Raw genomic sequence first — 23,471 nt, forward strand, 5'->3', positions numbered from 1 at the left:
CTATTTACAGTGCTGTGAGAACATTTCTGCTGACCGGTATGTTTATTTTTTTATTTTTTTTACAAAACTATATTTTTATGAAACATAAATGTTTTTGTTTTTAATAAAGATGATAAAATATGTTGTTAAGTTAATAAATCTGTAGTCGTCAACAAAGGAAACCGATGGGAGTTTTAAATCAGTGGAATGCCCTAGGAAAGTTCAGATAAAAACTCCCCAGAGGGTGTCTGGAGATATATGGAAACAGAAAAGAAAAACAGGGCTCCTACTTGTCCAGACGAGATACGGACTGTTCTGCAAGACGTCTGGAACAATATGCCAAGAAATAATCCTGTCATTCACTTATAGTATAAGAAAGGGACATCAAAATACTGAATATATATACATATATGAGCGAGAGAGATACATAGATATCAGTTAACATTTTGTTTTGCATGCAGTTTGCTTATGCCAGAAAAAGACTAACCTTATACATATTCATATAGAAGCTGAAACTTACACACAGAACTGTATATTTGTCTTATTTTGTTTCCCCTTCGGGGGAAAATCTGTTGAACCTTGGATGTAACTTGCTGTAATAAAAACCTAGAACAGGCTGACAAAAGGCGTGCTCTCAGTCTGTGTGTTACAGTGTGGTGGATGTTAATTACTTTGGTTGCAGTTAAAAGGCAGGGATTCGGGTGACACCAGGTCACTAGCCACAGTATAATGGTGCGCCATTGTCCGCAGTTCATCTGTGCTCTTCTCTTGTTGCGCATTCATCAGTGTCACTTTAAAGCTGACAAAGAGGCTTCAATTTCAGTGTAATTAAGGGGTTTTTGGGTATACTTAAGCGATATTATCCCAGCTGGAGGAAATTAATTTCACCCCCACAATGCAGGTCTCTACTTGACATGGCTTCCTCTGCCAAGCAGTAACTGGGCACTATGTGAGCCATAGTCTTGGACATTAAGAAACTGACAAGTGACGGATAGCTGACGAGTGCGCATGCCTGTACTCCCCAACAGCTTTCTATGATGCCGTCAGTTTCAGGTTAAACCTGAACCCTGAAAAGAGAGTTTGTGAAGGTAGCAATTGCGCTAAATTGTATTATATTGCATTACCTTTTAATCACTGTGTACTCTAGTGCTGAGAGTCATTAATAAGAACATTGACTTGAAATAATTTCATGTGCAAGTTTATATCAATGATGTAATTTAATATGCAGTGTACTGCTGTAGCACGCAGTACCAGGAATACAGAAACCCAAGTGTGATCAATAACTGCCGAGGAGCTGTGGATAGAAATTGTGTACAAGGAACAGTGGAACATCCTGTTAATGTACTGAGTGAGTCCCACATAAATAAATAATAAAAATAAACGCACACAAAAAAAACTATTAAGCACAAACAAACCAAGGTCATTTTGTTTTTTTGTAAAGAAGAAAAAGAACCAAGAATCTTCATTCAAGAACAAGGCTTTATTTACCACCTTTTATGGTTGAGAGCTGCAGTTTGTAATTTAACTCTGGTATGCTCGGTCTGATCTTGCAGCTATAATCAATAGGGTAGCACAGAACTTAGGGAAGATAGAATCTCCTTTAATACAGGAAACACCGGGCAGAAGAGGAATAAAACAATGTCAAGTAGTGTCTGGTTGAATAGAAACCAGAAGCATACCATACTTGTGTGGGGTCACAGGGAAAGTCTAGAAATGCATACAAACGTCCGGAAACTACAAAACAAGCACAGATGCCAGCTCATCCGGCGTCACACTCAGAGGGTTGACACCTGGGTGACTGTTTTATGTTTTTCCTAATAGTATGGGTCTCGATCTCTGGGCATGTGCACCGTGCATCTTGGGTGATGCCTTTAAGCCAAATGCACAGTGACCTTAATTGTGCTTTGACTGGATTGCACTGATTAATTTCTACATGTCAAACACTTAAAGCATCCATTTGTGCAAATTACGTGCGCCTCCATGAGCAAAAGGGAATCTTTCACCCATTTACTGGGACTCAGTGCATCTGAGAGTCAGGGGCTGCCACAGAGAAACCATTATCTCCTTCAGGAAGGTGGAAATGATAGCTTACTTGTTTATAGGGTGCAAATCACACTAGGGAGACACTAATAACGCCGGGCTGAGGAGCCAGGGAAATGGAAAGGTAATGCTTTAATGGCTGGAAATGCAGCTCAACCGAGACAGAACCATAATTGAATAGAACTAATGCAAACTATTATCCAAACAATATTTACAGTCCGCTGATACGTATGAGCAACTTAGCTTTTGTGATATCACCCAATCACCAAGAAATATATTAATATCATAACCTAATGGGCCAAGATACCACAACTATTTTCCAGATATGCTTAAGTATTTTAATGTACATTGAAATCCTCCCCTCATATACACCAATCAGCCATAACATTATGACCACCTGCCTAATATTGTGTAAGTCCCCCTTTTGCTGCCAAAACAGTCCTGACCCGTCGAGGCATGGACTCCACTAGACCTCTGAAGGTGTGCTGTGGTATCTGGCACCAAGACGTTAGCAGCAGATCCTTTAAGTCCTGTAAGTTGCGAGTTGGGGCCTCCATGGATCGGACTTGTTTGTCCAGCACATCCCACAGATGCTCGATTGGATTGAGATCTGGGGAATTTGGAGGCCAAGTCAACACCTTGAACTCGTGATTCATCAGACCAGGCCACCTTCTTCCATTTCTCTGTGGTCCAGTTCTGATGCTCACGTGCCCATTGTAGGCGCTTTCGGCAGTGGACAGGGGTCAGCATGGGCACCCTGACTGGTCTGCGGCTACGCAGCCCCATACGCAACAAACTGCGATGCACTGTGTGTTCTGACACCTTTCTATCAGAACCAGCATTCACTTTTTCAGCAATTTGAGCTACAGTAGCTCGTCTGATGGATCGGACCACACGGGCCAGCCTTTGCTCCCCACGTGAGCCTTGGCCACCCATGACCCTGTCAACGGTTCACTGCTTATCCTTCCTTGGACCACTTTTGATAGGTGCTGACCACTGCAGACCGGGAACACCCCACAAGAGCTGCAGTTTTGGAGATGCTCTGACCCAGTCGTCTAGCCATCACAATTTGGCCCTTGTCAAAGTCGCTCAGATCCTTATGCTTGCCCATTTTTCCTGCTTCTAACACATCAACTTTGTGGACAAAATGTTCACTTGCTGCCTAATATATCCCACCCACTGATAGGTGCCATGATAACAAGATTATCAGTGTTATTCACTTCACCTGTCAGTGGTCATAACGTTATGGCTGATCAGTGCATATACATATATATATATATATATATGATTTTTAAACCATACTTGGAGATTGGACAAAGGTCTGCAATCTCTATTATGGACAGGGCAACTCCACTGTGATACTGAAAAAGCCATTTCCAGAACATCAAGACTGAAAGTTAGAGAAGGCAGCCGGATTCTAAAGGCCTGCTGCCATTTCCACCTCCTCCATGCTTTGGACTGCCTCCACCTTTTCTAGTGGCAAATCATCCTGAAATGACCCTGCGCATCAGCAGAGTCCCGTTACAGCACCGATACAGCCTTAAAATCAGGCTTCACGGCACCATTAGTTTCCAGGGAGGGGGAGAGTGTGAATAATACTTATTTGTGTGTGTGAGTGAAGGGAGGTTGGTAAAACTGAGACACAGAGCTACTGTTCCAAGTCCTGCACATGACTGGGACTTTGAATGTCTAATGTGTGAGAATGTAATGTGTTAATTCCAGGTGAGCCGCTGTCATAACTCTCAAGCGTATGAAGTACAATTTCATTGCAATATGTGCACACTGGCGGAGGCTTTTCAGAAAAACATAAAGCCAGCGGGTTTCACACGAGACCCCAGACAGGAATAATCTAAAACTTAAGTCATTTAGCAGCCTCTTTTATCCAAAGCGACATCAACAAAGCTGATAAGAAGTCCTTTGCAATAGGACATTTGTATTATATCTCATCTGAAAGAGAGGACATGGAGAGTCAGTAACACACTCAGAGTGATACATGGACAGTCGCCGACAGAGCCCAGGCTAAAACTAGGGAACCACCTGGCTCATGATCTTAACCAGTTTTTATCATGTTTCCACCAGACGAATTTCATCCTTCTCTGATTTCAGACCACCACTGCACTTGATCTTCACAAACACTGGATTCCCGTAATATTGCAGGTGATCAGAGCTCATTTCCCAGCAGCCTTTCTGTTATTCACTTACTTTGCAGACCTATTTTCTGACATTTCCTTTTTCTGTTTGCTTTCTTCCTTCCCCCTTCTTTCCCCATCATCTTAACAAAGGGCTGGTGTATTTGTCCCTTCTTCCAATTGCTAGCCTTTAATCTCTCAGATAAAGTCTCATGGTTTTATAATTTTTCCACAATCAAGTCTATTTATGTTGCCGTCCCCCGCTTAATCCACTTATTACTATAGACCAGACTCCAGTTTATCCGATGCAGGGAAGCCTACTGCAGGATAATGCTTTGAATTGTGGATTCTCACATTGATATCCACAGTCAAAGAAATAAAGATCATTATTTTTTGGTGTGTGCTGTTCTCATCTTTTGAGAATTGTAATCTCTTCAACATCACAGGCTTGGTCACTGATGTAAAAAAAAAAAAATCTCAATTTTTTTTTTTCTCATACTTAGGATGCAGATTCAACGTAGAGACAACCGATAAAGATTTAAAGGCAAATGGTGATAAGGAAAATAAAAATAAAATAAAATGTTTAAGCCCAAAACAATTGCAGTCTGGACAGTTCCATAAAAGACAAGAGTTTCAGACTTGGTGGGTAACAGTTGCTGTTATGATGCAAAAATGATTCTTCTGCAGATAAAAAGAGGTTTCCATAAACTGACTTTCTTCTGATCTAACCGACAAGATTATTCCAGAGTTTTGAAACCACTAAGTGAGGCAAATAGTTAAACTGGCAGCCACGGTTGTGACCTTGAATGTGGCACGAACATATTAAATAAATAAATAAACCAGGCTGTCTGGAGTACCATAATCATCTTGTCTTAAACTATTTGCAAAACCAGTTACAAACTGTATTGCTAATCAAGGGTTTACAGCATTTAATGTAGCATAAAGGCAACACAAGCTCTTTCTGCTGTCTCTCAAACAAGAACATCTTTCAGCCTTGACTCCTATTGCTTACTTGTTTTTTTATTATTATTGGGGGAGTGGATAGTGCTTGCATCAGCATATTGTAATAAACAGCAAGACACTTCAGGCTTAATTGCAATAATTTAACATAATACTTCGAAGTGCAAAAAAGCTCAGTGTGACAGATTCGCTGTGCCTGTGAAAGGAGGTCAACGGCAGGCAGACTGGGAGCGCATCAGTGCGTGGCTAAAGCAGGAGCCCCCTTAGTCTGGGGCCTGTGCTCCCCCTCCAACATACCAGTCTGCCCATACAGAACAAAAACAGATTTTTAATCTATTCTAGAAATGTATCATCCTTATATTTTCTATATGCCACAATTATCACCTTTATTCAGTAATCCATACATTTATTATTGAAAATATCAGTTTTGCAGCATCTTCTGCAACCAAAGCCCTGGCCCAGGGACCTTATCAGCCTTTCCTGAAACATCTGCATTGAACTCATCTCTTATCATATTGATTTTTAGCTTCTTATGGTGACACACAAAGCAATACATGGCCTTGTATCTGCCTCAGCTGCGAACACCACAGACCACAGCTCATGTCTTGCATTCAGGGACTCACCAGACTCTTGCTCATGTGCAATTGAAAACACCAGGTGGAAAGACATTCCGATATCAAGCTCCTTACCCATGAGACTCCCTCTGAGAGCACATTAAAGTAGACCTCGGTATCCCTTATTAAATGTCTGGTCAGGACTCGTCTCTTGGAGTTGGCATTTTGATTGTGCAAAAGCTAGGGCACATATCTTCTTTCACATCTATACGGTACCAGACAGTACTACAGAAGGCGCTCCTGACCTTGTTGGCTCTTCAACACCCCCAGCAGAACTAACCAGAGAGAACCAGGATCCCACAAGCAGCCCTAACTAATTAATGGTACTGCCACAGCAAGACTCTGACTCCAGGGGTGAGCTAGATCCCAGTTTTACAATTTCATTCTTTATCAACGTCACATATTTCTACATTTTATTTTTTCTAATGAGCTGACAAGCTTACTCTGAAACAGGGGGAAGAGAAGAAAAAGTAGAATAATCAATAAACAGTTCAAGTATTGTGTGATATGAAGGCTATGAATTAATTTCCTAATCAGTCCACCTATTTGAGTGTAGGTATAGGTTACCATGTGTTTAGCTGCACAACTGTCACTTGCTTTATGTTACCATTGCAAATGCCTTTTTTCCGTATACAGCTTTTGCCCATTTTGTTTTGTGTGCTTAAAAAAAAAAATATATATATATATATATATATATATATATATATATATATATATAAACAGCACATAAACAGTAAAGTATATTGTTGAAGGCAGTGTTAGACCTAGTCCTTGTTACCTGTATTCCCTCCAGCTATCTGCTACTGTATCCAGTTTCAGCTCACCTCCGGGGCCAGATCACAAAAGCAATTTGATTGCTATCAGCCTAATTTGTTTCCATCGGGCTAAATGAAAGCACTCTGAATTGAGACTCTGACAGGATGAGTCTGGAATAAAGCCTATTCGAAACAGGACCCGTGTGCATCCCACTCACAATGGATGGCTCTCACATTTGTAATCGCTTTCAATCCTGGGGGTGCAAGAAGAGTCTTCTGCCTGTGTATGCTTTTTTTGTTTTTATACAGTAAAGGGGAAAATATATAAACATGTAGGAAAAACCTGTGAAACATTAGTTCTGAAGTGTGCTGTGCATCTTTTTATTTTCAAATTGTAATCCCCAATAGTTAATCATTTCAGCTCACTGCTATGATTTTTGCTATAAGGCCCAAGCCTGTAAATAATTGAGGATGTTGTCATATGTAGGTACCTTGTATTGCCCATTTACACATAACAACATTGCCTATTAAGTCTGTACTTTTTAATGTAATAAGCTTATAGTATATTATACTGTATATACCTACACTTAAATATAAAAAGTAGCCTGTGATTAACTAATTCATTAGCTCCCAATCTCAGCTCTCATACAATTTAAGACCCATTCACACTGAAACAATTGCTGGCTTTTTGGTTGCATTTTGATACCAGCAATTTTCTGGCAAGTGTCCTAGTCTAAATGCCGGTAATTTTCCGGTAACGGGTCTGTGTGAATGGAGCAGGAAAATGAATGTTGGCAAATGACACGTCACGTCCTTGCATTGTTGACGCAGTGCGTCACCTAACTGACATAACCAATCAGAATAGGGACACATTTTCGCAACCACAACACAACAAGGTTAAGCCACCTTTGAACAAGAACTTGTGACCATAACGAAAAATGGACTGGGTCGTTAGAAATGGTTGAAAATAATATAGTCGCAGTAAATCTGAATGTTGATGACATTAGTGACGTATGTAATGCTAACTATTGTCAGAAGTTATATACCAATAAATCATGCAAAATATAATATCGCTATACAGGCAAACGTTAGACTGCATTACAGTGTACACTGACGGTAGTTTGTTTTGAGTTATTTAATTTGATTTTAAAGCAGTAATTTCAAATTAAAAACAAAAACAAAAAAAGTTGTTTTGAACAATCAATCAATTGCAGTTCTGCACACCCAGACTTTAGGTAGACATAGATATACACACAATGTAATGTTGTGCTTTTTTCTAAAATCAATTGAGTTGATTTAACATGCTGAAGTATATGTCAAGACCACACAATGCCTCTCATTACATGACCATTAACTGAGAGTCGAGTCTCATACTGGGTTCACTGGTTCAAATGATCTTTGATCACTGGGTCCAGTGACCACACCGCTAAAACACACAACCATACAGCTTGATGACCTGGTCATAGCTTGAAAGGGAACCATATATGGACGTATCATTCATGTTTCGCTATATTTGTTCTTGGTAGTGAGTCCAAACCGAACCGCCGCCCTGGTTACAACCAAACGCCCAGTAAACATAGTGGAAGGAAACTGCAAAACAGGGAAATGATTGAACTTTCCACAGGCTTCTGTAGCGTCAATCTCTGTTTTCTGTGTGAATGGGTACATCCTGCAATTTGCCAGTATTCAAAGCCAGTATCAATGGGGGTGCAACAGGAAAAAGCAGGCAAATGTTGCCCGCATTTTGCCGGCATTTCAGTGTGATTGGGGCTTTTGGATCTGACCAACCACTGCCTCGAACCGATTGCACCCAGTTGCCTACAGACTCTCATCTATCCTTGCATTCCCTGTAGACCACTCTGGTCCACTGTACACCCTCTCCACCCCTTCCTCTAGAGCTGCTCCTTTTCTACCCTGGTTCCCACCAAAGTCAGCACCGCACAGTCCATGACCACTCTAGAGTGATTACTCAATCTGTTCAGACTGTACCTGTAGTACAGCAGCCTGATCCCTTGGGCTGCTCAGCTCTCATTGAGCTAGGATGTATACTTATTGTATTTTGTAGTGATTGTATTACTGCACATTTGCACCTGGATAAGGATGTCTGTTAACAATTAATTATTATTAGTATTAATAATTATAATAATTATTATAATATAATAATATTAATAATAATAATAAATCCTATGTAAAAATCTTTGTTTTACTCTCTGACAATGTGGTCTAGCATAGCAGGATGAACACTGTTGTTTTTTTATGTTTTTTCGTTTTGTTTTAAATATTTCAATTGGAGGCTGGGGGCTGGCATATGACATCTTCTCCTGCACTGTCACTATCACAGAGCAAGTGAAGGAAACCCCTGCCAACATGGAGCCTAATCACAAACCTCAGACTGGAAACCGTGATGAGATGTCATTAGGCACAAGACCATATTAAGCTGGAAACTCCAGCAGTTCCCAGCTGGGACATACTTTCTTTTAGTTCTCGTTGTATTGCACCGGCCCCTATCATTCTGTGTATATAAGGACATGTTTAATGTTCAATTAAATAAGCCTTTAAATCAGATCAAGTTCGAGAAGCCCTTCTTGGGCAAGCTCACTGCTTCTGTAGCTTCACTGCGTTATTAAAAGACCAGCGTTATGAGGGAGAGAGAGAGAGAGAGAGAGAGAGAAATTGAACAAATCCATCGTGCTGATTTGGAGCAATTTCTGGAGCTCAGCAAAGGTGTAAATTCAACAAAATTTCCCATGACATTCAATAAGTGGAGAGACTGCTGCCAGAGATGGGGGGGGGGGAGGTAAGGGTTAGTGCAACAACTGGCTCAGAGTCAGTGTTCAAAAAAGGTTTTTGTTCCGAGAGAGAGAGAAATGCAGTGTCTATTCACAAGGAAAGCACCTGGCGCTGTAGCCACTGCAGAAAGGTCACACAAAAACATGTCAGCTCTAGAGATATCACAAATGAAATCTGGGGAAATGTCGGGGCTTATGATAAAAAGGCCCAACTGATTGCTACATTTAAAGCCAGATCCTGTTTCCATGCACAAGGCCGAATGCATTGTATTTTCTATTGCCAAGGTAATATGGGTTCTTATCTGCTGCTGTTGAAAGGGGTTGTGAGTGTGCTTACCTTTTAAGCATTAATAGCAAAACAAACCTATTGAAAAAACCTCTTAAACAACAGTCCAAAGAGTACACAGAAGAGAGTGTTTATTTCTGAAAAATCCCTTTCTGATTCAGGAGATGCAAGTCCCGGCACGTGCTCATTGCGTGCCATATTCAATGTTGACTTCTTACACTGCTAAATCCTCATCACATAAAGGTTGAATTTAAAAGGATGTTAAGTAGCTCACTGCCTTGTACTTCCACATAGATGAAATACTGTAGCTGTATGCCATGTAACAAATCCAAAAATAAGAATTACAAATATTTATAGAACTGAGATTACTATACAGTAATTCAGTAAGTGAAGGATCACTGCTGACACTTCTGAATACAGATAGAAAAAGGGGGCAGGATATTCTCTCATCACTTAGTCAAACGTCACTATATATATATAAGCTACTCAGCTGATGCACCCATGGACAAAGAGAAAAATACGAAAATAAAACCAAAATCCCTGAAATGTTATACAGACAGAGAGAGAACAACAGACACCAGGCAACTGTCAGGGGAGGGAAGAAATTTACAGTTTGCTCATAATGGATAAATTGGATGATGAAGACATCACTAACAGAAATGCTGGCTAGATAACAGATGCAAAACAGCCATAAATATTCCAAATGAATGCATAATGCTCTAGAATGCTGGAGTCCCTAAGGTAAGGTTCTACAAACGAAGCATATTCCAAACAAGCTGAGCATATCACATAACCTCTCTGTCTTGTCTCCAGATTAAGGTACGAAAACTAATTAACGTCTACACTGCCTCCCTTCCCCATTTCTCCGGTCTGTGCCATTACCTTTGATTGCGTACGCTTTTCAGAAGCCGCCGAATAACTTAGCTGCTTTGCCGTCTCATTGCCTCGCAGACTTTGTTCTAATAGCTCCGCTTATAGCACCTGTACTGATGTCTGCTGAATCAGTGAATTTGGCTGAAATATGTTAATGTGATACGGACCCAGAAAGAAAGACAAATCCTGTCCTTTATTCAGAAATGAGCAGGAAATGCGGCCTACCGTCCCAAAGCTATTCTAATTTCTCACCTGAGGACAGATGATCAGGTCGGGTTCTTATCAGATGGCAAGGACACGTTCCATTGAATTAGTTTTTCACATCACTATTACACATATATTTTTCTTATTATTATTATTATTATTATTATTATTATTATTATTATTATTATTATTATACTGTAATTACTTTAAATAAGACCCAACATATAAGGCAATGGATAAAACTTATATTTTTAAGTTTTCAAACCTTATACCCACTAGTTTAAAACAAAGAGCACCAGTAATAAAAACATTATAATTGGCATTATAATAGTAAACCACCTCAAATTCCATGCGTCCACTTCTGCTCCATAAACTATAAATACCTGCTTTCCAACACACACACCCTAGTGTTAGTAATTTCACATCCCACCTCCTCCACAGTCAAAGCAGCAGCTCCTTGGCACATTCCTCTGGGGGCCGGGGGGCATAGGGTCCGATGGTCCATCCCATTCCACCAGGCTGTCTTTCCCCTCAGTCAAATGAGTAAAGCCGAAGCTTCATGCAACCTCTCACTCATGCCAAAACTAAATTGGGGTTGTAAAATACTAAATAACAATAATAGTGGATTTTCTGCAAAAGCCTAAGAAATTAATTTCCTTTCGCATTGAACTCAACAGTCTGCTAAACACATTAAGTGCATCTTTCCCCAACTTCTATGAGTGTCTTTGTCTCTTAAGGTTTACTGCTGCATCTGAATTTTGTATTAAGACATTAAGAATTGAGAACCGTTATTTTTCCTCTAGGAAAAGGTCAGCCTGCAATACTGAAGATGTGTTACAGGAACGTGTGATTTCCAGTTAAGAAAGCGACCATCCATAAAATATTTACACTTCTATTATTCAAATGTATTTTTCATGTTTGAAGAACAAAAGAGAGGGAGAAAAGAGATTATGAATTTTGACAGAGGAACTGCAACAGCCTGCCTTGTACCTCACATTAATAATGTCAGGAGAAAAGTAAGCACAGAAGCTTAGTTTAGTATGTACATACAAATATACAATATGCAGAATGTAATAAAACCCTGTCTAAAAAAAAAAAAAAGCATTATTTAATAACTGCTTCAGAAGCACATTGTCAAGTGCAAGCCGACACAGCAACAAAACTGGAGGCAACAATACAGTTAATTAAGGATGCATGTGGAGATGTGCAGGTCACTGTATTATCTGAATCGCTTCATACGTTACATTTTGTCTGGTGTGCAGAAAAGATAAAGGCATTATTAATCATGCAGAGTTTTGATAAAAGAATTTAAACGAGACTGTCGCTAAACCGTATTATTCATTGTTTGTTCAGCGAACAGTTTGAGATGTATTTCTATGCCAAATAACATGGTTCTTGTTAAAATCATAATAATAATAATAATACATTTGACAGTACAAATACATCAAACATGCTGTAAACAAATTGTTATTCCCTTCTCCGTGAAAGAAAGTAGATACGTTTTGTTCTTTTGTGTGGGACATTGACAGGTGGTGTGTTATTTTACGCATTGGTCATTTTTCATAAATACACTAACATAGCAAAAGTAGCAGTATATTATGTGTTGTGCCAGTATGTACTGCGATACACGAGACCATACCACCAGTATCGGGACTTTTAGTGTGAGAGCCCAATACACCAACCGGCTCTCAAATCTGCAAGTTCAACATAGTGCTCCAGGAAGAATATAGGCACTGACCTCAATCCCATAGAACACCTCTGGGATTAGTGTGAGTGGTCAATCAGGACTAGACTACAGATACCAACGTCTGTCCTAGAAACTGTGCAGTGGGGGTACAAAGCTCTTGTCCCCTCACTTTTACTAAACGGTGCAGACATTCATCGAATCCACAACAACAACAAAATATTCTACAGCAATTTTATGATAGCAAACATCTCCATTTCTACTCCATCAGTACAGCAAGGAAACATGTCTACCGCTTCTGTAAAACCACCCAAAACCATATCTGTAAGCTTTTGCAGAAGATATGATGTCCAGTGTCTTCTTTTGCTCAATGAACTGCTTTACATTCTGCTTTACAAATTTCACCCCTTACAAATTTCACACTGGCAGCGACATATAGTGTGCCTCAGTTCACTCTCAATGCAATGTTGGACATGACATGCTATACCACAGTTATTTTGCCTGTTTTTTCTTATCAGTCCACTTTACTAACCTCTTCACCTAATCAGTTAATCAGTTACTGCTCACTGCTGGGCTGCTGCAAATCAGTTGGGTGGGCTGTGGTTTTCATCTGGGGGTAAATATCCATCTCCATAGCTACATGTAAGGGACTCTGTTCCATGTAGTTTATGGATGAATATCAAAAGGGATTACAGCTTTAAAATGAGGGGGGGGTGAATGGAAGAATTCACTCAACTGGGGGAGGACACTGATGTGTAAAAATCACAAGTTAATATGGTTCACCAGCCGACCATCTCTTTTCAAAGCCAAGATAATGAGCAGGAGTAAACTGGGAATCAATGTGGAGTTCCAGACCCTCTTCCTGACAGCCTGGGGCCTAATGAAACGAGCGCAGATTGCAGTGTGTGGAAGCTGAGCTCAGCATGGGCTCCAGGGGTCCTGAGGAGCACTTAGAAAAGCTTACTCCAGCAGATCCTGCTGCGACTCGCCCTGGAAGCCCAGACACTGATCCCCTTCTTACTCATTACCTCTTAAGTGTTTTAGCAGCAGAACACCCACAGAGAGGAAACAACTACTTTACACTGGAGCCTCAGGGGGTGGGGGGGAGTCACTGGTCCTGCCTGAAGAAGGCTTGGCCACAAGGAGTTGGTTTATGGAGGAAAGAAACAAAGCTGTTATGAATGATCTCAAACTCTGATTGGCTGTGCCAGATCCCCAGAGGTGTTCTATGACATGGGGGATACTAAGCATGACACCACATCACCTCACACTACAAACTTAATGTAGTCATTGCATGCTCTGTCATTGGCAGAAGTACGTCTCTAAATAGGATAAATATTATTCTTTTTTATTATCTTGTGAGGGAATGCTAAATAATTCACCTTTTTCCCTCCACCTGTCCCCTTAGGGGTCTCGTAGATTCACAGTTTGGGAATCGCTGAACTGTGCAGTCTGATCACAGTGGTAACGTAACTTATTCAAAACCTTTATCAGACACATTAGTATTAATTTTGTTTAATACCTGTTGCTCATTAATGTTCAACTACATTAATTTATCAATTATATAGTTCAGCCTGTTAATGGACAAGGGGGTGTTTAAACATTTGAAAGCCATTCAATTTTCTTTTAGTTTTCTGAACAACATTAAACCAAATGAGTCACAGAATAACATGGTTCAGATTAAGGGTGATTTGTATTTATGTATTTATTTATTAAATTATGATGAAGTCAATCATTTGTTCAGTAACAGAGAGCTCAGCTGGAGGAGAGTGGGGGGGGTACATATTTTTTCAAATTGACAGTATGCTTGCAGGATAGTGCAATATAACTATATAACTATTTATTTCAGACGTCTTAAGTTGTGCCCTGCAGAGTTCAGATGATCCTTCTATCAGCGAGTCCTGCAGATAGCTGTGCTGCCAGGGGCCGGTGCTGTCCGCCTCTGCAGAAGATAGGGAGAAAGACAGCTGCGGAGACTTGGAGTTTGCACCATCAGCAGTCAGGCAAGTACACAGAAGCCAAAACTTTCACAACAGTGCTTTTTTGCTTCTTTTTTTCTAAGAGCCTGTGGGTACCAGAGCCCCTAGGGATCAGCAATCACCATTGCCAGCTCCTGACTCTTAACTGCAGAGCTGCAGAGATATTGTAATGGGAAAGCACGATATGCCAACCTCATTTCCGCTTTGTACTCAAACCCTGTGAGCTAGTCGCTTACCCGAGCAAATTAACCCCTGAAGCATCATCGATGCATGGCGAAAACAAAGGCCATTTCAGATGCTTGGAGTATTGTATGACATCTATGTAAATTCTGTATGGATAATTGTTTTTCCCTCCAAAAGCCACAATTCCCATAGTAATGCCCTCCCCCAGAGCAGAGCCATGCACTGTGACCTGTAAATGCATGAGTCACTTGCCCAACTGCATGCCATCCTGGAACAAGGGCATGTGCATTCTGGGAAAAGGCCGAAGCGCTGACGGTAGAGGTAGAGCAGATGCATCAAAGAGAACAGCGTATGGTGATGACAAGTTCATTCCTGACAGTTCTGCCCATGATACGTAAAGACACATGAGCAAGCAAAAATAGTCGTGCCATGAAAACTGTGGTCCCATTGTAAGAGGTAGCAAGGAAATTCCACTTGCTTGATCAAGCAGAGCGAGTCAAAGTGGTAATTAATTGTTGCCATGAAAAAGAGCAGCAGACGCTTACCTAACCCAACCCTGCACGTATCTCCCAAAATGCAGCTTGTTCTAGAGGTACCAGAGAACACAGCGGATTTCATCTTACTACTACTACAAAAAAGTGTTCCCTGAAGCCCGCCTTTGTACTGGCTGTATGACTGAAAGAGACCCATAGTTCACATATTATGAAATAATATATCCTTTCGAACACTCTTTACTGCTATTATTTTTGTTAAATTAAAAGTCCACTGAGCAGCTTTGAATACTATATATATAACAAACTGCTCTTTGTCCTTATTAGCATTAAGAGTATGCTTGCTGTTAATGCCAATATCGATCGATATACCATGCTCGAGCACAGCTTTTCATGATTAAGATTCATATAAAGTGTCACATGAATGAGCGAGAAAGTTTGGGATGTTATTTCAAGTTAAGCTCCAAACCACGATAAAGCGACAATGGCTAGAGTTTTTATTATTATATGAATCAGCAGACATGTAAAATTGCAAGAGATAATGAGTGATAATGAAAGGCACAACACGATAAATGGAAAGTTCATCACTGTATACCCAGCAAATTAAAGCAGGCGAGAGATTTGGGACTTCTTGAACAAAACAAAAGAAAGGCAAGAAAAGCTAATCAATTGACTTTGCAGCCCAAACAGGGCACCAAGACAGTGTGGTGCGTATTGACCTCGGTGTAGCGCAAAACAAGTCACTCAGGGAAAGTCCCATTGAGGGGGCTTGTTAGCACTGTGTATACAGCGATCTAATTACAACAGCCCTGGCCCGTCTCTTCATCTAGGATCACACAAAACGATTATCTCACAGGCATGGTAAACAGGCTTTGTTGACAGTGTTTATTCAGAGTCAACATGGAATGAATTGATCACAGGCCTTGTTAGTGAAAATGGGGCCCAAGAACAGCTTACCCAAGGCCGGGCTGAATACTGCTGTGTCATCTGCAGTGGACAGTGGAGTAATAGAGATATCTGGCGTTTAGATGATCCTGGAGGGACTTGGTGGGTGTGAACGGTGTGTGCTTTCCACAATGTATGCAGAGCAGTGGATCTCAGCCCTGGTTCCTCTGGAGACCCATTTCTCTGCTGTTTTTGTTCCACCTTGGGACTCAATTTATGAACTGAACACTTAACTGAGCACAAATTTGCTTCACTGGGCCTTTATAATTGTTGTCAGCTGGTAAACCGTTAAAATCATTCAGTTAATGTTTCACTAAACTGAGAGCTCAGCTGGGACACAAGCCAGACATCACAGCGCTGCTCCCTCCAAGACCAGGGTTGAGAAACACTGAGTTAGAGAAACAGAGAAAGAGTGAGAGAGAGATAATGGTCTGTGAGATTAACCAAAAAAAAAGGTGAAATACCAAAAGAAGAAAAATACAATCCACTGACCACATCCTTCTGTGTCATTTGTACGTGTCTAATGGTGAACATTTCTTTAGGCCACACTTCAGGCAATGTAAGCAACTCCCCAGATTTTCATCACAATGCAAAATGAAAGTCATTAGCTTGTCATTCGTAAACTGGCAGTTTAGGAATCCGAGGCACAGAGAACTTTCAAAAGGAGCTACAGAACCTGAGTTTTAAGGTTGGAAAAATGTTATCAGGAGAAACTAAAGACACTGCAAATGGCCTCATATTCAGAGAAAGGATCAGAAGCAATTACAGTGCACAGCTATTGAGAATATCAAGCACAGTAGGGAGAATGTGATCCTATTCGTCAGGCTTCCTTCACATCTAATAGAAAAATAGCTTCTAGACAAGACTGAAAGCAAATTAAGATAAAAAGTATACCACTTGATGCGAAAACTCCTACCCAGGCATTGAACCGATCTAGGGTCATGGTCATGGAAGTGGGGAGGGTCAGGGAAGACCATGCAATTCTCCTATAATTATTTCAGTTTACTTCAAGGCCCCACACACCTGCAACACATCACCAGGGATTATCCCCAAGTGATCTGATTACTTATCACATATAATTATCATCCTTGATCTCCCTGAAGAAACAAAGTGGAAACACAAAGGAATGGTGTACTAAACACTTTCAACAGCTTTTTGTTTCATCTTTAATTGATGTTGCAGGAATGAGGTCAGCAATTCCACCTAGAGGGCTGCAGATATTTCAGGTTTTTCATTCCACCTCAGATCTCAACAGTTTAACTGAAGTGATTCTGAGGATAAGAAAATCCAATCAACTGTTTATTCCCTGTCTTAATCAGTTGCAAATCAGAATGTACCTGGGGGAGAAATATTTATACATATATATATATATATATATATATATATATATATATATATATATATATATATATATATACACTCACCTAAAGGATTATTAGGAACACCTGTTCAATTTCTCATTAATGCAATTATCTAACCAACCAATCACATGGCAGTTGCTTCAATGCATTTAGGGGTGTGGTCCTGGTCAAGACAATCTCCTGAACTCCAAACTGAATGTCTGAATGGGAAAGAAAGGTGATTTAAGCAATTTTGAGCGTGGCATGGTTGTTGGTGCCAGACGGGCCGGTCTGAGTATTTCACAATCTGCTCAGTTACTGGGATTTTCACGCACAACCATTTCTAGGGTTTACAAAGAATGGTGTGAAAAGGGAAAAACATCCAGTATGCGGCAGTCCTGTGGGCGAAAATGCCTTGTTGATGCTAGAGGTCAGAGGAGAATGGGCCGACTGATTCAAGCTGATAGAAGAGCAACTTTGACTGAAATAACCACTCGTTACAACCGAGGTATGCAGCAAAGCATTTGTGAAGCCACAACACGTACAACCTTGAGGCGGATGGGCTACAACAGCAGAAGACCCCACCGGGTACCACTCATCTCCACTACAAATAGGAAAAAGAGGCTACAATTTGCACAAGCTCACCAAAATTGGACAGTTGAAGACTGGAAAAATGTTGCCTGGTCTGATGAGTCTCGATTTCTGTTGAGACATTCAGATGGTAGAGTCAGAATTTGGCGTAAACAGAATGAGAACATGGATCCATCATGCCTTGTTACCACTGTGCAGGCTGGTGGTGGTGGTGTAATGGTGTGGGGGATGTTTTCTTGGCACACTTTAGGCCCCTTAGTGCCAATTGGGCATCGTTTAAATGCCACGGCCTACCTGAGCATTGTTTCTGACCATGTCCATCCCTTTATGACCACCATGTACCCATCCTCTGATGGCTACTTCCAGCAGGATAATGCACCATGTCACAAAGGTCGAATCATTTCAAATTGGTTTCTTGAACATGACAATGAGTTCACTGTACTAAACTGGCCCCCACAGTCACCAGATCTCAACCCAATAGAGCATCTTTGGGATGTGGTGGAACGAGAGCTTCGTGCCCTGGATGTGCATCCCACAAATCTCCATCAACTGCAAGATGCTATCCTATCAATATGGGCCAACATTTCTAAAGAATGCTTTCAGCACCTTGTTGAATCAATGCCACGTAGAATTAAGGCGAAAGGGGGTCAAACACAGTATTAGTATGGTGTTCCTAATAATCCTTTAGGTGAGTGTATATATATATATATATATATATATACACATATACATACACCAATCAGCCATAACATTATGACCACTGACAGGTGAAGTGAATAACACTGATAATCTCGTTATCATGGCACCTGTCAGTGGGTGGGATATATTAGGCAGCAAGTGAACATTTTGTCCTCAAAGTTGATGTGTTAGAAGCAGGAAAAATGGTCAAGCATAAGGATCTGAGCGACTTTGACAAGGGCCAAATTGTGATGGTTAGACAACTGGGTCAGAGCATCTCCAAAACTGCAGCTCTTGTGGGGTGTTCCCGGTCTGCAGTGGTCAGTACCTATCAAAAGTGGTCCAAGGAAGGAAAAGCGGTGAACCGGCAACAGGGTCATGGGCGGCCAAGGCTCATTGATGCACGTGGGGAACGAAGGCTGGCCCGTGAGGTCCAATCCAACGGACAAGCTACTGCAGCTCAAATTGCTGAAAAAGTGAAAGCTGGTTCTGATAGAAAGGTGTCAGATCACACAGTGCATCGCAGTTTGTTGCGTATGGGGCTGCGTAGACGCAGACCAGTCAGGGTGCCCATGCTGACCCCTGTCCACTGCCGAAAGCGCCTACAATGGGCACATGAGCATCAGAACTGGACCACAGAGCAATGGAGGAAGGTGGCCTGGTCTGATGAATCACGAGTTCAAGGTATTGACTTGGCCTCGAAATTCCCCAGATCTCAATCCAATCGAGCATCTGTGGGATGTGCTGGACAAACAAGTCCAATCCATGGAGGCCCCACCTTGCAACTTACAGGACTTAAAGGATTTGCTGCTAACGTCTTGGTGCCAGATATCACAGCACACCTTCAGAGGTCTAGTGAGGATTCTTTGGGGTAAAAAAACTAAAATTGGATAATTTAATTACTAGCAAACACATTAGCAAAGATGGGCTAAATCTGAGAGAAGCCATTTACAATTATAGCTTCTTGCATATGACATATACTGAAACCAACATGACATCCTGAGATGGATGTGACACGTATGATACATTTGATTCAGTACATGTCATATTGGAAAAGCTGCCATTTTGATCTGAACAATGTCTCATATAAATCTCCTTGTTTGCAACCTTTCTTATATTCTTACGCAAGCTTAACCACAGTGCCACTGTGCTTCGTCCAGATCAGCCAACTCTCATCTCATTAACTTAGACCTGAAGACCACAGTCAGCAGAGGGTTGAGAGAAGCAAGGATCATGGTCACAAGTTCGATGTGAGCTGAGAGATTCCCATGTCAGTGGCGTTGACAGTCAACACAATAAAAACACCAAAACTGAACACAAAAATAAATATATATTAATAAGTGCTCTTAGGGGCAAGAGTTATTTATTTAACCAAAGGGGCATCACTTTAAGATTAGAATGCCCAGCCCAGGAATGGGGAAAAGGGATCCACACACACACAAACAGACTGAATAAATACATCTTATCCACTGACCTCAAGCTCATTAGTGTCATCCGTTAGTGGGCAACACTGGCATAACGGGGAAGAGCAGAGTGCCAAGCACAACAGGCAGGTCCTGCGAACAAGAAAAAATACACATAACTTTCACTGTCCCAAATGTTATTCCTGCTGTCCGCTGCCTGTCAACCCCCACTTGCTGTGCAAATAAATATATGCTCACGCATCTATGTAAGTGTAGATGTTTCAGCTTAAAAAGGTTTCTAATCAGCTAGACATACAGGAAACTGCTCCAGACAGAACAGCTGGGTTTTGTAATGGCCATCTATTAAGCCCCAGAATGAATGCATCACAGGTACATGGGGGTCACTGTTTATTGACTAGGGCTTTTGGCTTACCGAACAAGACAAGTTATCATAACATCATATCATACTGGTTCCTGTTGTGATATCCCAAGCAATATCCGCTGAGGGCAGGTGCATAATACACCAAAATAAAAACCAAAGCATTACACTATACTGCAAACTCTGACCCTGATGAAAGAGTAGGACAGAAATGAACTGTGTGGGACTTAAAAGCACTTCCTTTGATTTACAGCCCTTACTTAGCCAGCAAAATATAGTCTTTCTCAGGAAGTCTTTATCACTAGTGTAGGTACAGTACTGTTTTACCACACAACTGTAACTCTGTAATCCAAAGACTGAAGATGTACCAGTGTATTTTTGTATTATTACGTTTATCGGGAACTCCTTGGCAGACGTACCTATCTGCCATGTGTGTGCAATCCAAATGGCTCTGACATTTTCCATCTTTACCTTTTTAGGTTCTTTGGAAAGTGTCCCCAAGTTCCATTAAAGCTGCCAGCAATCTTGTTTGAATCAAAGACAAAGCACATTGACTCAATGAATTAAATTTTTTAAAGAGAATTAGCCAGAAAGACTCAGAACGTGTGTGTGTAAGGTCTTCATCTGCAGGATTCCATTAAGGACATGTGAAATGTGGATTGATTCTTCTTTGTGAGAGATTGTCATAAAAAGGGAGGACATTTTAAGATTTTGTTACAATAATGGCCACATAGCACTGCCTGTTTCAATTAATTATTGGTAGGATGGATGCCTAAAGTACCCATGTGATTTAAACTGAGCAGTATTAACTATACCAGAAAAATCTTCATATGACCCCTTGCGCTCCAAAGACAATTTCCCTCAGAAATGGGTGGGGGAAATTATCTGTTTTCTTCACAAAAATCATATATTAACATCATCTAGATGCCCTCAATAACAAACCACTTAGCACACATTACCTTGGGACAATCAAGTACTGGGAGAGGGAGGTTTATTCAATTTATTTCAGTAACAGTGTATACTGATAAAATCTAATGTCCTTTTAGTGCTTTTAAAAGGTTAAAAGTGAACATATTTTAACCAAAAAGTTTTTAGCATTGTTGACACTTTCTGTTTTAAACTTATAAAGAAATTAAGTGGATTGTTCTTACTTTGTCAGTATACAACTATGTTACCCAAGGGAATGGGACAGGCCCCCCTCTGCCAGTACTAGATTGTATCAAAGGTCATGTGTGCTAAATAATTAGTTTTGAAGGTGACCATGACCTGAAGTAATGTGACATTTTGGACAACAGTGTACTAACAGCATTAATGACATTTTAGGCTGAAGTCCTTGTACATCTCCTTGCACAAAATACAACATGTCACAAAACTGATTGCTAAGCTATACTGCCCTGACCTGCGTCTCTTAGAACACTTCTGGGAGGAACTGGAACAGCAAATGAGGTAAAGACTGAAGAGAGCAACTTATTTTGTTGGAAGAGGAGCACAGAAATCCCCCCTGGCTGTCCCTCAAAAGGACTGCAGCATTCATTAAAGCCAAGAGTTGGACTACACCCTTTTGATATTTGCCAAACACTTTTGGGTAATATGTCGGTCCTTAGTTTCAACTGTGTACTCCATGGGAAAATTATAAGCTAGGCAGCATGCAATTCCATCTTAAAATAAAATGCCAAAATAAACTCTTAATTAAATGGTAAATCCCACATGGTCAAGTAAGTTTCACCTGCTGGCTCCATTATAGCAGACTGCTTCCTGGTTGAAGGATTTAATTTAGTACACCTCTCAGGTCATGCAGGGGAGTGCGGCTGAGTATGAGTATGAGTGATATTCAGGAAACCTGGGGGGGGCTCTACAGTCCTCAGGCACTTGTGTTATAGAGGGAGTTTGGTTTGCCAGCACTGCGAGCCCATTGAAACTCATCTATCCACTAACCAACTAAGGTCCACACGGCAGAGTGACTCAGAGAATGGAGAGACTTGGGAAAGCCAATGCTTTAGTCAGTGTCGGAACAACGGTGGGCCACTACTGACCCATTGTCATATTCAGTTAAACGCATGGGCCGTCTTAAAGAATGCCAAAGAGAGCATACAGCAATGTTCTTCAGATATACTCTTCGAGCACCACAAGCCAGCAAGTTTTATACATAAATCTCTTTAATCCCTCTTCAGCGTTAGACATAGGAAAAGGTGGGGGGAACAAATAGTGAGTAATTAATTAAGTTACTGAATTGAGAGCTCAGTAGGAATGAGAACCAGAAGATGCTCTGGTCCCTGAGGACAGATTTCAAGACCACTGGCATACAGGATATTCCAATACAGTATTCACGTTCATACACACCTGTTTGTCACAGCCTCAGTAGAATATCGTTACAGTTCCCATTTCAAGTGGCATTAAATAAGGAACTCCGAATTAGTCTTTTCCTTAAATACACTGCCTTTCATTCCTTTACCTGCAGAACTTGGCAAGGTTTTTATTGCAGAAATCGCAAAAGAAAGAAATGACCAGTCAAGAGCACCACTAAGCTAATAGAGTTTCTAAACAAAGAACAGTGTTGAAATAAACAACTAAATGAATGGCGCCCCCATTTTTAAGTAATGACAGATGCTATTAAACTTGCAGACTGGATGTCTTCTCTTATGTCATTTCTGCTTTGGTGCCATATACATTACTTATTAAATACAAATTGTTTTGTGACAAGCAGCATTGTCTGATGTACAATTGTTTGTGCTTGGCTAATTCCTACACACAAGAAGGACATTTTATACCCCAGTTATGGTTGATAAGAGTCTAAATGGCCAATTACCCACCTGTTTGTCCATGTTTCTTAAATAAAGCATGAATGGGAACTGATCTCTGATGCCTGCCATAATTTTGATCTGCAGCAGCACTAAGAAAGAGATCAATACCGGGGCTTCCTCTCCACTGCTTTTTCCACTGAGTGCAGAAACCTAGCTAAAGATCTTCCACCTCTACCAGCTTCGTGTGATATATAGTCTGAGTAAGTCTGGGTTGACCCAAGAAGGATGAGGATTCAAAGGACTGATTTACTGATTTAATTAAGAAACATAGACAAACAGGTGGGTAATTGGCCATTTAGACTCTTATCAACCATAACTGGGGTATAAAATGTCCTTCTGTCCTCCTAAAATGCACTGTATGGCGCATA

At 40.8% G+C, this 23,471-nt stretch overlaps 1 long non-coding RNA gene across 1 annotated transcript in view; it reads right to left on the reverse strand.

Annotated features, from left to right (window-relative positions):
- The window catches only part of LOC136713120 (uncharacterized), a 163,914-nt gene extending 143,836 nt beyond the window's left edge, over positions 1-20,078 (reverse strand). Inside the window, exon 1 of the long non-coding RNA XR_010804908.1 lies at positions 19,995-20,078. This is a non-coding gene — a long non-coding RNA (uncharacterized LOC136713120). The remainder of the gene's footprint in view (positions 1-19,994) is intronic.
- Between the last annotated feature and the right edge of the window lie 3,393 nt (positions 20,079-23,471).

This window comes from Amia ocellicauda, chromosome 17, assembly GCF_036373705.1.
Source record: "Amia ocellicauda isolate fAmiCal2 chromosome 17, fAmiCal2.hap1, whole genome shotgun sequence".
Taxonomy (NCBI): Eukaryota; Metazoa; Chordata; class Actinopteri; order Amiiformes; family Amiidae; genus Amia; species Amia ocellicauda.